This window comes from Carcharhinus amblyrhynchos, chromosome 7, assembly GCF_965287045.1.
Source record: "Carcharhinus amblyrhynchos chromosome 7, sCarAmb.v2.hapA, whole genome shotgun sequence".
In the NCBI taxonomy this organism is placed as follows: domain Eukaryota; kingdom Metazoa; phylum Chordata; class Chondrichthyes; order Carcharhiniformes; family Carcharhinidae; genus Carcharhinus; species Carcharhinus amblyrhynchos.
Genome location: NC_137330.1, coordinates 88,295,180 through 88,311,808, shown reverse-complemented (window position 1 = coordinate 88,311,808; position 16,629 = coordinate 88,295,180).

Below are 16,629 nucleotides of genomic sequence, written 5' to 3'. Positions count from 1 at the left end.
TCCAGTCCCTTTGCAATAAATGCTAACATCCCATTTGCCTTTTTTACTGCATGCTGTACCTGCATACCAACTTTCTGTGATTCATGAACATAGACCACCAGACCCCTCTGCCCAGACACATTTTGAACCTGCTTTCTAGTTAGGTAATAATTTGCCCTTCTAGTTTTTTCTGCTAAAATGGACAATCATTTGGGAATAATTTCAATTAGTAATTTGTTTAATAATGTGAGGAATAAAATGTAATTCACCAAATTTATTCTACTCTTCAGTAAAACTATATTAACTATGACAAATACTTACAGGGTTGAAGGACAATGCAAGTTTAATATGTGGCCATGTTTTGATTGCTTTGCTGTTCTTGCCATACTGGTGTGCTTTTGTCTCTGTTTTGCACACTGTTGCCAGCCAATTAGACTATTTCAAAACTGATTTTCCAATTACTTTAAGAACTGGCAGCAATAAGGCTCTCTGACTAGGATGATTTTGAGGAAGGGGTAAAAGATGAGAGCAAAGACCGCTCAAGAGAGGCAAAAATCTAACAGGCGCACAGTCCATTGATGCCTTTTGCAAAATTGTAAACAAAGATTCATCAAGCTTTGTCTTCACATTTTTTATTTGAAAGGTCTGGCAAAATAAAAAAAAATGCAGCATAGTATAGCTTAAATGCTACTACTACGTTATAAAAGACTGTTTAGATGTCATGTTAATAATTTTAAAATAGCCATAAATTAACCTGTTCATATTTTGCTGACTAAGAGCTAAAATGTCATCTAAGGTTGAAGTGGGCACTGATAAATATTAAGTATTTGAACAAAGTAACATTAAGTGACATCATTTTCATATAAACACAGTTGATATTTTGCAGATGTTCCAGATGTAAACAATAAGTGCAATCCGGGGTTTCATACCAATAAAATTCACCAGTCATTTATCAACCTATTCATTTCGTTTTTGAAAGGTGGACCTAGATTTGTTTCAATTACACTATCTTATACTATTTTATATGCAGCGAACGTGTCTGTGTTTCCGAAGTTGACTTATCTTTTCTGTAAAAAAAAGACCGTGTAAACACTCCGTGCTGCCTGTTTCTGGTGGGACTTTACTGCACTCGCTTGACACGGAGCCACAACTATACCCTATGTAAACACTTGGCTATGCGGCAGATGCAGTTTCTTCCAGTCAAGCACATGGAAGTCTGTGCATTAATCAAAGTGGAGCCACATCAGCAAGTTTTATTGTACAGTACAGATACATCCGCTTAAAAAGCAGTCCTTAAAATTAATTCATTAGTCACAACTAAGGTTTCCAGTAACACTGCAATGAAGTTACTGTGAAATACCCCTAGTCACCACACTCCAGCACCTGTTTGGGTCAATCCACCTAACCAGCACACCTTTCAGAATATGGAAGGAAACCAGAGTATCCAGAGGAAACCCACACAGACACGAGGAGAACATACAAACTCCACACAGACAGTGACCCAAGCTGGGAATCAAACCCAGGTCCCTGGCACTGCGAGGCAGCAGTGCTAACCACTGTGCCACTATGCCCTCATATCCTTTGCATATCAGTGGGTGTAATACAACAGTAACACTATGAGTACCAGATACTGATCACGATAACAAGTAAAATGGAATGTCTTCTCATCTTTGAATTGCAGAATTACATAGCAGAAAAGATGGTCTGCCCTGGTTCTTTGATAGAAGTAGCCAATTAATCCCACCCTCCTGCTCTTTTTCCATAGCCATGTATTTCTTTTTTTTGTTTCGGATATTAATCTAATCCTCTGTTGAATCTACTTATATTACCGTTTAGGCAAACACTCCAATCACCCTCTATTCTCTAGATTAACTCTGCATATGCATGATTTATAGCTTACTAATATTTGAATTCCAGTTACATTTTAATGTTAACTGAGCAGATACAACTGATCTTTGACCGTTTAATAAAAACAAAAATTGTGCAAAAACTTTTATTGGCCCAGTTTTCCGAAGTTCACTTCACACCAGTTGCAATTATGTCCCTGGAGGAAGTTTCACATGTTTTGGGTGAATTTGATTTCAGCGACTTCACACTGAAATTTCATGATATAATTTGCATCACTGTAAACTGTTTTGCAATACTCTAAAAGTAAAGCTTAACTTAGCTGCTAAATGTAGCACACTTCACAATTGTATATGTTCACTCCTCTCTGATCATTCACACATGCACATCTTCCACCAGAGGTCACTGGTGGAAGATGGAAGATCAAGAGCTGGGCCAGCTGGGTCTGCCATCTTAATCTTGGTTGATTATGGGTTTGATGTTGTTATCAAACAATAGTAAGGTGCTGACCATTATTATGGATAAATGAACAAATTCGGGTAAAGAGCGGTATGTAGTTAAAGGTGAATAACCAAATATTACTGTTGAGTTGCAGTGTCCCACAATTAACTATTCAGAAATGACATCTCAACCTTGCCTGCCTTTTTTTAGGAATTATCTTTAATGCCCATTAACTCACCAATGGAAGTTAAACTTTATCATTATAAATGCAAGTGGTGTGCTAATTGCTAATTATTGTCAAGCAATCTTTCTGCACTAAAACCCATCTAAGTGTGGAGTCTCATTCCTTCGTATTTCCAATTTTTGGACAATTTTAAACATGTCCAGTTTAAAAGTTTATCTTACTTTTCCTTTCTGTCTTTTGTTCTTTCTTAATCCAATCTTCATTTTTCTCTCATTATTTCTCTTTTTGTGCCCGATTCATAATTGAATCCTTCAGCTGCTAATTCACCCTCCCTCTTAATCCTTGCTCTCTTTGTTTATCAATCCCTAAACCCGATTAGTTAAACTCTACTGGTTGCCCTATTCATGCAAATTCCAGGTGCTCTGTGCCCTCACTGTGCCTTTATTAGTTCCCACTTTCATTAACTTTATGGGCAAGCATCTTTTGAACTAAAAGATGCAGGAGCAAATCGAACTTAGATGCATGCCATGAAATGCCCTGAGACAGCAAATTCTGGCCCATGTGTAACTTTGGCCTCTTTCCCTTCTTTCAGCTGTGAGCCTGAGTAATGAATTAACTGTTGTAACTTATCCCATCTACTGCGCAACTGTACAAGTGCCTTTTTTAACAGCACTTTGCAAAAATTTTATTGGGCAGGGAGGAAAAAGAGGTTAACTTTTCAAAGCACATTTAAGGAAAAAAAGCAAGGTTCTGAGCGGTGGCAAAAATAGAAGAATACTCCCTAGCACTTTCCACTAATCAGATCATACGTCTTCTTCATTGAACTTTAGACACAGAGTAAAATATAGCACTGCTGCATAAACAGAAGTTATTTTTATCTTTCTGCCGTCTTTTGTAATTGGAGGGGTGCAGAACGGATCATTTTGGAGACTTGTTTTTCACTGGCTCCCCGTGGTTTATACTTGCACAGTAGACTGTCAGCTTATGGTGTGCACATTCATAGAAACTTTGCATTACCTTTATAATGATGCTATAATCCAATACAACTGCTCCATGTACTTTGACGGACGCATTATGACCATCCATAATGCAGCCGACCCATTTATATTGACATAACACCTTTAACATAGTAAAACATCCCTAGGCACTTGGGAAATATGCAAACTCAATGCAAACTGGAGGAACAGCATCTCATTTTATAGCCTCCCGATCTCAACATCGGATTCAACAACTTCAGATGATTTGCTCTATTCCACCTTGGTTCCCTTTATTTTCATTCTATTTTATTTAATTTTTTACTGTTTGCTTCCTTTTTTACTGTCTTTTCTCATTTTTCTTCCCCCCATTCTTTCCCCCCACTTCTGCTCCTTCCCTTACCTTTTCTCCCCCCCACTTCCTCTTTTCTACATTCTACCTCTGTCCCATTCCACCCCCCCCCACCCCCCCCCCCACCCCCCCCCCCCCCCCCCCCCCCCACCCACCTCGCCCAACATCTTCATCTGGCACAGCTTACAGTTTCTCTGCCGTCTGGCCATTCACACCCTTTATTCTCTCTACGGACAGCTATTAGTAGTTTCTTCCCCTGGTTTATATGGCTATAACTTACCCTTCATTCCTTCCCCCTGCAGTATAAATATTTCCCACTTTCTATGCCTTTAGCTTTGGCAAAGGGTCATTGGTACTCGAAACGTCAGCTCTTTTCTTTCCCTACAGATGCTACCAGACCTGCTGAGATTTTCCAGTGTTTTCTCTTTTGATCCCTAGGCACTTCCCTGAATACAGCTTAACATTACAAAGCAAAGGAATGACTGCAGTTCAGTCAGTTTAATCACCAGGGCTGCAACGTAGAAATAAATTTAACTATGGATAAAAGGGGACAGTTGCGACAGGCCTGATGCACAGTTAAAAAGAAAATTCTCTGGGTAAAGTGCCAGTAATTGCCAATGCAAAAATTTTTAAATAACTTAGTTGCTTTTCAAAAGGAACCAAGAACCATCTCATTACTGATAGATTTAAAGGGGATTCTAAGTTGAAAAACAAAACAGAAATGGAACTGACATGGAAAGGAATTGACTGTGTGGGCGTGACATGGAGAGCACTTGGATAAGTTTGGGTAAGTCAGCATTTAAAAGTAAACACTGATTCTCTGCTGAGGGGGAGTATAAATGCAACAGGAGGCACATTAACTGGACTACATCTCAGGAACTGTGAATTGCCATGTACACAATTCCACTGTTCTGGATAGTGATATATAGCTTTTATCCTCTTCTGAAGACTTAATCAATTTATCTCTTGTAGCATTTGATAAACTATGAAGGCAATTAACTCAGTAGTCCATGGGCAGTGTTCATCTCAATTAACTTACCAAATGAAAAGGGATTCTTTTAGTTCCAGACAGACCATGATGATTTAAAAGGGGAATGAAAGAAAATGGCATTTGGTGATCAGTTGTTAAATAAAAACAGCCAAATTGAAAACTTAGTCTGAAGTGTTGGCTTACATTTAAATAAAAATCACCAATAATATGGAAGAGCTGGATGTTTTATTTCTACATTTCATCTGGATTTCTGACTTCAGTTTTATGAACGGAAATTTTCTTAACATAACAAAAGGTATTAATTATGTTTTATGTTTGACTTTCTGCATGAACAGAAATATACAGAAATGTCTTCTAGAATTAAAAGACAAGTGCAAATCATTTCATCCAATCACAAACAGAACAAACATTTCTGCTGATTTGCCGAGGGACTAAACTTATAGGATGAAAAGCAATGAATTGATGACAGATCCAAGGCAAATCTTCACACAATCTTCTCTAAAAAGTCAATGTTAATGAATGAGGATCTTCCCTCCTGGGTGGGCTCAGGAGGATACCAGTGAAGCAGACATTAGACACTACACTACATTAATTAGCAGAGTGATACATTCCAGATAAAGGGACAGCAGCATTAACAGGTACCCGACTTCAGTTTAAATCAGCTCTGTGATGTTCATTTGTTTAGAATATTGTTTTTCTGCACCTTTTCATATCAGAAATTCTTTCCATTATTTAAACATTTTTGCATTGGGAATTGCTGGCATTTTAAGCAGAGTTTTTTTTTATCTGTGCATCACAAGTTGATAGTTTACTGACATTAAGGTCCCATCACAACTGTCCTTTTAGCCATAGTCACACCTTAGTACTACACCAACATTGGACCCCGTTATATTTTTGGTTATAGTCAGGCCCTATTCTGTTGACAGTGTTCACATAAGAATTGATAAAAAGAGAAAGTAATTGACACTGTGACCAAAACTCAGCAGATTTTGATCCTAAAATCCACCTCTAAATACCAGTGTTAAAATATATCTAAAAGAATTTCTTTATCTGCAATTTTAACAGGTGTCAACCCACATTTCTTTTAAGCAGTCCAATTGGTGGTTATAAGTTCACTAAGGAAATCCGGCAGCATGCACATTTACATACATAAGATAAAAGCGAAATACTGTGGATGCTGGAATCCAAAACAAAAGCAGGAAGTGCTAGAAAATCTCAGCAGGTCTCACAGCATCTGTGGAGAGAGAATAAAGGTAACGCTGTTCTCTCTCCACAGATGCTGTCAGACCGGCTGAGGTTTTCCAGCATTTTCATATTTACATACATGTTATACAGTCTGGAACTAAGAATATGTATTGTAGAGGCTCCAATTTCTGTCCATCACGTGACTGACTGGAAATCTCTCCCACTCTAATTGCCCAGCATGGACATGTTTGCAGGTTGGTATATAAACTGTTTAGCCATGTTATGAGTGCACCTTACTTGACCATCTAGTCCTGAGATTGGGACTCAATAGAAGGTCTCACAACACCAGGTTAAAGTCCAACAGGTTTATTTGGTACCACAAGCCACTAGCTTTCAGAGCACTGCTCCTTCGTCAGATGAGTGGGAGTGGTGTTCACAAACAGGGAATATAAAGACACAAACTCAATTTACAAAATAATGGTTGGAATGCAATTCTTTACAGATAATCAAGTCTTTAAGGTACAGACAATGTGAGTGGAGAGAGGGTTAAGCACTGGTTAAAGACGTGTGTATTGTCTCCAGCAAGGACAAGAGATGTGTATTGTCTCCAGCCAGGACAGATAGTGAGATTTTGCAAGCCCAGTCAAGTCACGGGGGTTACAAATAGTGTGACATTTACCCAAGATCCCAGTCGAGGCCATCCTCATGCGTGCGGAACTTGGCTATCAGTCTCTGCTCAGTGACTCTGTGCTGTCGTGTGTCGTGAAGGCCGCCTTGGAGAATGCTTACCTGAAGATCAGAGGCCAAATGCCCATGACTGCTGAAGTGTTCCCCAGCAGGAAAAGAACACTCTTGCCCGGTGATTGTCGAGCAGTGTTCATTCATCCATTTTTGTAGCATCTGCATGGTCTCCCCAATGTACCATGCTTCGGGACATCCTTTCCTGCAGCGTATCAGATAGACAACATTGGCCAAGTTGCAAGTGTATGTACTGTGTACCTGGTGGATGGTGTTCTCACGCGAGATGACGGCATCCGTGTCAATGATCTGGTACGTCTTGCAGAGTTTGCTGTTGCTGGGCTGTGTAGCGTCGTGGTCACTGTTCTCCTGAAGGCTGGGTAGCTTGCTGCGGACAATGGTCTATTTGAGGTTGTGCGGTTGTTTGAAGGCAAGAAGTGAGGGTTTGGGATGGCCTTGGCAAGATGTTCATCTTCATCAATGACATGTTGAAGGCTCTTGAGAAGACGTCGTAGCTTCTCTGCTCCGGGGAAGTACTGGACGACGAAGGGTACTCTGTCTGCCATGTCCTGTGTTTGTCTTCTGAGGAGGCCGGTGCGGTTTTTCGCTGTGGCGCATCAGAACTGTCGATTGATGAGTCAGGTGCCATATCCTGTTATTATGAGGGCATCTTTCAGCATCTGGAGGTGTCTGTTGCGATCCTCCTCATCTGAGCTGATCCTGCGCATATGGAGGGCTTGTCTGCAGGGGACGGCTTTTTTAATGTGTTTAGGGTGGAAGCTGGAGAAGTGGAGCATTGTGAGGTTATCCATGGGCTTGCAGTACAGTGAAGTGTTGAGGTGACCGTCCTTGATGGAGATGCGTGTGTTCAAGAATGCAACCGATTCCGGAGAGATGTCCATGGTGAATCTGATGGAACTTGTTGATATCATCATATAGTTGTTTCAGTGATTGTTCACCATGAGTCCAAAGGAAGAAAATGTCATCGATGTATCTAGTCTATAATATTGCTTGAAGGTCCTGTGCGGTGAAGAGGTCTTCTTCGAACCTGTGCATAAAGATGTTGGCATATTGAGGTTTGAATTTGGTCCCCATGGCTATTCTGCGTGTCTGAATGAAGAACTGGTTATAGAAGGTGAGGACATTGTGGTCCAGGATGAAGCGGATGAGTTGTAAAATTGCATCTGGAGATTGGCAGTTGTTGGCTGCCACTGCTCCATGACTCCACTTCTCCAGCTTCCACCCTAAACACATTAAAGAAGCCATCCCCTATGGACAAGCTCTCCATATACACAGGATCTGCTCAGATGAGGAGGATCGCAACAGACACCTCCAGACATTGAAAGCTGCCCTCATAAGAACAGGACATGGCGCTCGGCTCATCAATCAATAGTTCCGACGCCACAGCGAAAAACCGCATCGACCTGCTCAAAAGACAAACACGGGCTACAATATCTTCTCCAGAGCCTTCAACATGTCATTGATGAACATCATGCCAAGGTCATCCCCACACCCCCACTTCTTGCCTTCAAACAACCGCACTACCTCAAACAGACCATTGTTCGCAGTAAACTATCCAGCCTTCAGGAGAACAATGATCACGACACCACACAAACCCGCCACAGCAACATCTGCAAGACATGCCGGATCATCAACATGGATGTCATCATCTCACGTGAGAATACCATCCACCAGGTACACGGTACATACACTTGCAACTCGGCCAATGTTGTCTACTGATACGCTGCAGGAAAGGGTGCCCTGAGGCATGGTACATTGGGAAGACCATGCAGACACTACAACAACAGATGAATGAACACTGCCCGACAATCACGAGGCAAGAATGTTCTCTTCCTGGTGGGACCACTCCAGCGGTCACGGGCATTCGGCCTCGGATCTTCGGGTAAGTGTTCTCCAAGGTGGCCTTCACGACACATGACAATGCAGAGTCGCTGGGAAGAGACTGACAACCAAGTTCCACACGCATGAGGACGGCCTCAGCTGGGATCTTGCGTTCACGTCACACTATCTGTAACCCCTGTGACTTGACTGGGCTTGCAAAATCTCACTAACTGTCCTTGCTGGAGACAATACACATCTCTTTAATCTGTGCTTAACCCTCTCTCCACTCACATTGTCTGTACCTTTAAGACTTGATTACCCATAAAGACTTGCATTCCAACCATTATTTAGTAAATTGAGTTTGTCTTTATATGCCCTGTTTATGAACAGAACTCCTACTCACCTGATGAAGGGGCAGCACTCTGAAAGCTAGTGGCTTGTATTACCAAATAAACCTGTTGGACTTGAACCTGGTGTTGTGAGACTTCTTACTGTATTTACCCCAGTCCAACGCCAGCATCTCCATGTCATGGGACTAAGCCCAGAGCTTTTGGCTCAGAGGCAGGGATGGTACCCAATACACCACAAGACCTCCTCAGCGACTTTATCAACATAGTGCAAAAAGAAATGTACGTGAAGGTTGATGATAATTATACGCTATTGTTACACAAGTTTTTTTCAGGACATTTCAGAATTCTCCCTCTGCAGCGTCTACACTGAAGAGCACCCAGGCACACGCACACACGCACACACACTCAATGACCTAATTTCATTCTCCTGGCCCTTCAGTACTTCTTTCAATGCTATCCCTACACATCATCATTTTCAATAGAGATGATCTGATGTTTATAGTACAACAATAATTGTACATCTATATGAAGCACATGGCTCCATTATGAAAACTGAAAATGGCCAACCACCATCTGAACCAAAAACAGGCTAATATTTTAGCATAACCTTCTAACCCAGATTGTCTAACTAAATATTTTCTCCTTCCAATACTCTTGATTTTCATTTAATCTTTGATTCTTTGTCTTCTCACCAATGGTTAACACTGCTGCCTCACGGTGCCAGAGACCGAGGTTCGATTCCCAGCTTGGGCCACTGCCTGTGCGGAGTTTGCACATTCTCCCCATGTCTGTGTGGGTTTCCTTCAGGTGTTCCGGTTTCTGCCCACAGTGCAAAAGATATGCTGGTTAGGTGCAATGGCTATGCTAAATTCTCCCCTGGTGCATCCGAACAGGAGTGTAGTGACTCAGGGATTTTCACAGTAATTCCATTGCAGTGTTAGCGTAAGCCTACTTGTAACACTAATAAATAAACAAATGCTTGTGCTGCTAGACAGACCTCTGGGTTGTCTCCTCACTATGAAAATCCTGGTTTCATTGCATCCATATTGAAGAATCAGAGAGGAAATTTAAATGAATTCAAGGCAAATTGGAGCATCAATTTAGTTTGTGATTGTTATAATGAGACTGCAGTTTGGAGTTGGAGAGATGGCATTGTGCCAGCAAGTTCCTTTTCTTTTAAAAATACGCCCCATTAAAGTACAAGAATTTAACAAACAAACAATGCTTTTAATTTAAAATAAGTACAAGATAAAATGCGGGGATGGGGGGATTGGCCTTCTGACTTTCCTGCTGTTATTCTGGAGTGTGATAGCCTTGAAGATTGTTCATGCCAGAAGCTCAATTATACATAATAATTACAGAACATATTCAATGCTAAGTTAGTGTTGTGCCAAGGGATTTGACATCTGTTCCACTTTTGGCAGTAATGGCAGCTGCAGCAATTTGCCGCAATTATTATTCTGATGTTGGGAAGTTGGGATCTGGCTCTTACTGGATTTTGCTCCACTGTTGCCCGAAACTGGATGGCATATCCAGGGAGAAGGAGAAGCTTTCCATATTGTCCTATCTCCTAGCTGAACTTCCTTTCTCTTCTCCCAACCAGGCTACCTTTCCTACCTCCCACCAATAAATACTAGCAGATATGTGGGTGCAGACAATGGGGGAGACAATGACCTGGTAGTATTATCGCTAGACTTGTAATCCAAAAAGTCAGCAAAAGCTTTGGGGACCTGGGTTCAAATCCTGCCATGGCAGATGGTGTAATTTGAATCCAATAAAAAATATCTGGAATTGAGAATTGACCATGACAGCACAGTAGCCCAAAGGTTAGCACTGCTATTTCACAGCTCCAAGGACCTGGTTCGATTTCTGGCTCTGGTCACTGTCTATGTGGAGTCTGCACATTCTCCTTGTGTCTGTGTGGGTTTCCCTGGACGCTCCGGTTTCCTCCCACTGTCCAAAGATGTGCAGGTTAGGTTAAGAGGCCATGTTAAAGATTGTCCTTAGTGTCCTGAGATGTGTAGGTTAGAGGGATTAGCAGGTAAATATGTAGGGGTATTGGGATAGGGCCTGGGCGGGATTGTGGTTGGTGCAGACTCGATAGGCCGAATGGCCTCTTTCTGTACTGTAAGGTTTCTATGATTCTATAATTCAATGAAACCATTGTCAATTGCCAGAAAACCTATCTAGTTCACTAATGTTCTTTAAGGAAGGAAATCTGCTGTCCTAGTCTGGTCTGGCCTACAAGTGGCTCCAAAGCCACAGCAATGTGGTTGGCTCTCAACTGTCCTGAAATGGCCCAGCAAGCCTCTCAGTTCAAGGGCAACTAGGGATAGTGTCACAAGTAAGCTTACGTTAACACTGCAATGACGTTACTGTGAAAATCTCCAAGTGCCACATTCCAACGCCTGTTAGGATGCACTGAGGGAGAATTTACCATGGCCAATGCACCTAACCAGCACATCTTTCAGACTGCAGGAAGAAACTGGAGAACCCGGAATAAACCCATGCAGACATGAGGAGAATGTGCAGACTCCACACATTGACCCAAACTGGGAATTGAACCTGGGTCCCTAGTACTGTGAGGCAGCAGTGCTAACCACTGTGCTACCATGCTGCCCCATGACACCGAGCAGCCCGTCCCGTAAATTTGCAAGGATTGTGTTGGAAACCATGGGGGATTCTTACTGAAACATAGCAAACTGCTGTTTCCAGTGAGAAAACTGATGTGTTTCTCAGTTTTCTCTCCAGATCTTACGACACTCTGCCTAAAAAAATCAAGGGAGCGTATTTCATGCTGTCACCTCAACAAGCTGGCAAAGACCGCCTGCACTGAGATTAGAGGGCAGTCTTGGCACAGGTTGGCACTGGCCTGGCACCAGTCAAGCAGTGCCAACCTGTGCGAAGGCCCTGTAGGGGTCGTTGCCAGTCCACTGCCTGGCCATTTCTCTCTCCACCAGGGCCTATACTCATCTTTGTGGCTCTGGGAAGACCTCCATGACAAGTCCATGTCTCAATGAACGTGCTGTGAATGGCACCAGTGTTGTGTCATGCTGCCACCTGCTGAATATCTGGTGAGGGGGACAAAATCCCAGACAGAGCATGTGCTGATGATATGCTAACGTATTCAAATGAGCTTCCTGGGGTCCCATGGTGTGTTTTATGCTACTACGCCATCGAGGGGGATGGAAGATTGGAAATAAGAAACTCAACAGCGCGAACTGTGTTTCCAGACTTTGAATACGCTCCGTTATTCCTACAGATGGAGAGTGCAGGCTCAAAATCGTGGTGTAAATATCTGGGCTTTCCACTGCAGTTTGTGGTAAAGTGGAAGCAGCTGATAGGCAATTTTCACTGTCCTTGTGCTGCACTTCTTATCTGCACTAGAACAAGAATTGAGTATTTCCTGTATGCATGAGCTAGTGAGATGGAGCTGTCTCAGGGAGCGACTGAGTCATGGATAATAACAACTATCAGCCATCTAACTACCAACCAAACTGATGTTGCAAGAATAGCAGCAAGACTGAGAAACCTTCACATTTAAAAGTAAAGAATGATTCTGAAGAATTCTTCGGCAAGGAATGATTAAAATGTTCAATGCCAATTTGACATTATGGCCAGAATTTTGCGTACTAAGCTTGGGTGTGCACCCAACCCAGAAACATGCGAAATCCTATGACAAGATGTCAGGCACACTCCTTGACATCATTCGCACACACATGATATTTCAGCTGGCATGCGCACAAGAATCAGGAATGCACCCACCAACAATCAATATTTGATTTGATTTTGATTAGATTTGATTTATTATTGTCACATGTATAAGTATACAGTGAAAAGTATTGTTTCTTGCATGCTGTACAGACAATTTAAATTAATTAAACACAATTTGACCAGTAATTATCATTACCCAACTGCCTTTATGGTTGGTAAGGTGGACCATTTGGCTAGACAGCCTTTTATGTTCAAGCTGCAACTGTGATTAGGTGCCTAGCCCATCGTGGCAGCTTCCTGAGACATCTCCACAGTAGCTGTCACTCTGAAGGTGCAAATTGAAAGCGACAGCCTGCAAACCCCTTTTACTTGGCATCTACCTTCTTCTTTCTCTGGCAGTGATCAGCCTTTCACAGGGTCTGTTTCTCTCCGGCTAGGCGTTGATTGGTCAACCAGCATGAAATCTCACTCTGGGACCAACTGCGACTGGGGGTGTGTTTCATGTCAGCTTCTGGGCTCACCAAGTGGTATGCCCGACAAGTGTAAACTTGATTTGCTACAGCACTTTATTCGCCCTTTATTTTTTGCCATTATTGTCAAACTGAAACTGGAGAGTAGAGTACCATTTGAAAGCATAATTACTAAGCAGTCATTGCTTAACAATGCAAAACATATGATGAACATAAGAACATTAGAAATAGGAGCAGGAGTAGGCCATCTAGCCCTTCGAGCCTGCCCCGCCATTCAATAAGATCATGGCTGTTTTGAAGTGGATCAGTTCCACTTTCCCGCTTTCTCCCCATAACCCTTAATTCCCTTGCCTACCAAAAACCTATCTACCTGTGTTTTAAATATATTTAGCGAGGTAGCCTCCACCACTTCAATGGGCAGAGAATTTCAGAGATTCACCACCCTTTGAGTGAAGAAGTTCCTCCTCAACTCTGTTCTAAATTGCTCCCCCCCTCTTATCTTGAGGCTGTGCCCTCTAGTTCTGCTGTCCTTTCTGAGTGGGAAGAATCTCTCTACCTCTACCCTATCCATCCTCTTCATTATCTTATACGTCTCTATAAGATCCCCCCTCATCCTTCTAAACTCCAACGAGTACAGACCCAGTCTATTCAGCCTCTCTTCATAGTCCAACCCTCTCATCTCCAGTATCAGCCTAGTGAACCTCCTCTGCACTCCCCCCAAGGCCAAAATATCCTTGCGCAAATGCGGTGACCAAAACTGCACACAGTACTCCAGCTGCGGCCTCACCAGTGCCTTGTACAGTTGCAGCAAGACCTCCCTGCTTTTATATGCTATGAGAATATGAGAAAAAGGAAGCATTTGGTGAGACATTTGCTGTCGAGGTGGGGAGCTTGAGTTGAGAAATATCCTCACTTGACCCGTCTCCATGGAAATAATCGCCTCACATATGAGTTTCAGGGCTATGATCGAGACAGGCCTGCGACCTCCAGAGGTAAATCCTATGGCAGTCACAGGCAGATGAGCGCCAAAGTGGGCTGGTTAGAAGGCTCATCTCAGTTCTCTGAGACTTCAAGTTGTATAAAAACTTGTTAGGTTCTCTACCCCATCAACTTCTCAACTATCTTCACAGCCTGTCATATCCTTATGTCACTACTATGCTTGCCATTTTCTCCATGTTACTTCCATGCATCCATGTAGCCACCTCCATACCCCTCATGCCACTTCCACATCCCCTCATACCCCCTTGCCACTTTTATATCCCTCATATGACTTCTATATCACCCTCACCTTCCATGCCACCTCTATAGCCACTCACCGAAGATCAGACCTCAGCAGCCACGTGGAGATGAAAACAAGTCAAACTTCAAATGCCTAACAGAGCTGTCACTCATACACATTTGATACAGAAAAAAACCTCTCATTCACAAAATTTGTGAATTTAATTCCCCTCAAGTTGTCAATCTTTTTTGTAAAAGCAACAGTTCATTAAAATATTAACTCAGCTTCACCCATCTCCTCCCCCACCCCCTGAGATTAATTTCTGGAACTTTTAAAACTCAGCCAAACATTCGTAATGGGCTTAGTAATAAAAGTCCTCAGGAAATGTAACAATGAAGTTTATTGAAACTTCAGTAACAGATGGTTAATTTTTTTAAGCTCCATCAGCTGTTCTGTCAAGCAAACAGTGGGTGTATTTTTTTATTCTAACCAACCACTGCAGCCGTCTTTTCTTCATTTACAAAGAGCTAGGGACTTAAATGAATTGTGACACTTAAAGAGGCCTCACCTGCCCTTCAAGTGTGTTCCCACTTCCGCTATATATTAGTGACTCCCATACTGTGGGCCTAAGGCCCTTGGGACAACGAAAGTGGGACCTACTTGAACTCAGCACCAATTTCCAAATGCCCTTGCTGAATTTGGGTTTTCTGCTTGTGTGATTCGCATCCTGTCCTCTTCCCCCTTTCCAGATAAAATGGCATTTGCTAGAAATGGGGATGAAACATCCTCATTTGGGTCCTTCCTGTCATTTTTAAAGATCTTTGGAGTCAGCCCAACTCCACACAAATCCAACTCACAGTGTCTGGAGTTGTTCAGCAATGGAACTGAAATGTTAACACCGATCTTGTATTAACTGCAGCCTGTAGTGTTTGGATGAATACAAAGTACAGCATTTGCATTTATCACCAAAAAGTCAATGACCATTTTTTAAAAAAATGCTGGCAATTGTGCATTGTGCGTACTTAAAGTATGTGAGAAATACCCCAGAGGAATAATATCAAGCCTTAACTACAGACTGAGATATGGTAATGATTGTCACATGCAGATATTGGAAATATAGGCTCCATGAGCTACATAAAAAAATGATACGAGTCTTTTAATGGAAGGGGAGTTGACAAGTGATGAAGTCAGGAATGTGCTGACGTAAATCATTGGAAGTTGACTTGGGAACCGAAGTGTGGGCAGATCCAGAGGCATCAGTAACATGAAAAATGATAGTAATGTCAGCTTAATTAATTAGGATGGAATGTCCACACATTAGAGGAGGAATAGAGCAAAGGAGGGGCTCATTTAGAATCAAATGTGTCTGGAGTTGCCATTACGGTTAAGCAGGACAGTCAGGGTGGTGGGTATGAGAAAGGACATCAGAGCTTGGCTCATTGACAAGAAACATGACAGATATTAGCAGAACATGATGCAGCTGTAGAAGCATTGTCATGCAGCCACTTCACCAGATTGTGGCCAATGTGCTGGCCTATCAGGCCAATAACTTAGATGGTAGTATCAGCAACGTTTGGGTTTTCAGGAGTACCGTGGGCCCTCTAATGCGTCCAAGAGAATGTAAAGAGAACCGTAGTTTGAGAAAACAATGTGGCTACAAGAGCAGAATTTATAAATTGAGGGATTCTGCAATCTGCTGCCTTAATGATTTGTATGTTTACATTCCATGAGTTCTGCTTAAATTCATTACACTTTCTATGCCAGGTGTAATTTTATGGACATGCCCCAGAGAGTTATTAGACAATGCAATGCAGTAACCTCACTTACTTTAGGCAAGATAAAGCTTCAAGATAAAGTTGCAGATTGAATCTTTTGCTTCAACCTGTAACTCCACAAAATCTGACCCTCCAAGCATTGCATTCTCCTACACTGGAAACTGTGGGTTCCAATTGCTGAGTATTTTAATTTAGCAACTCAACTTGGATTAGGTTTAGGACTGAATACAATATGGATTATCTGATGGTTTATTCAAAATATGTGCCATAATTATGTCTTTTATTATTTGTAAGATACAAATATTTGAACAAGGTTCTTTGTTTATTCATGGTGGCCCATATAATCCTGTTTTAATAAAATGAATTATGTTAGTGTATGTAAAGCATCCTGAGAGAATATGGATATGTGTAATTAAACCTAATAATGTGTGCAAACTACTTCTGTATTTTTTAAAATTTACTTTATTCATAGGAAAGACCTGATTTTGATAACGCCAGTAAATGTACATTTGCTTTGAGGAGCAGGAATGATTTTATTGTGATTCTGAACATTAACCTTCCCGCTTCCGA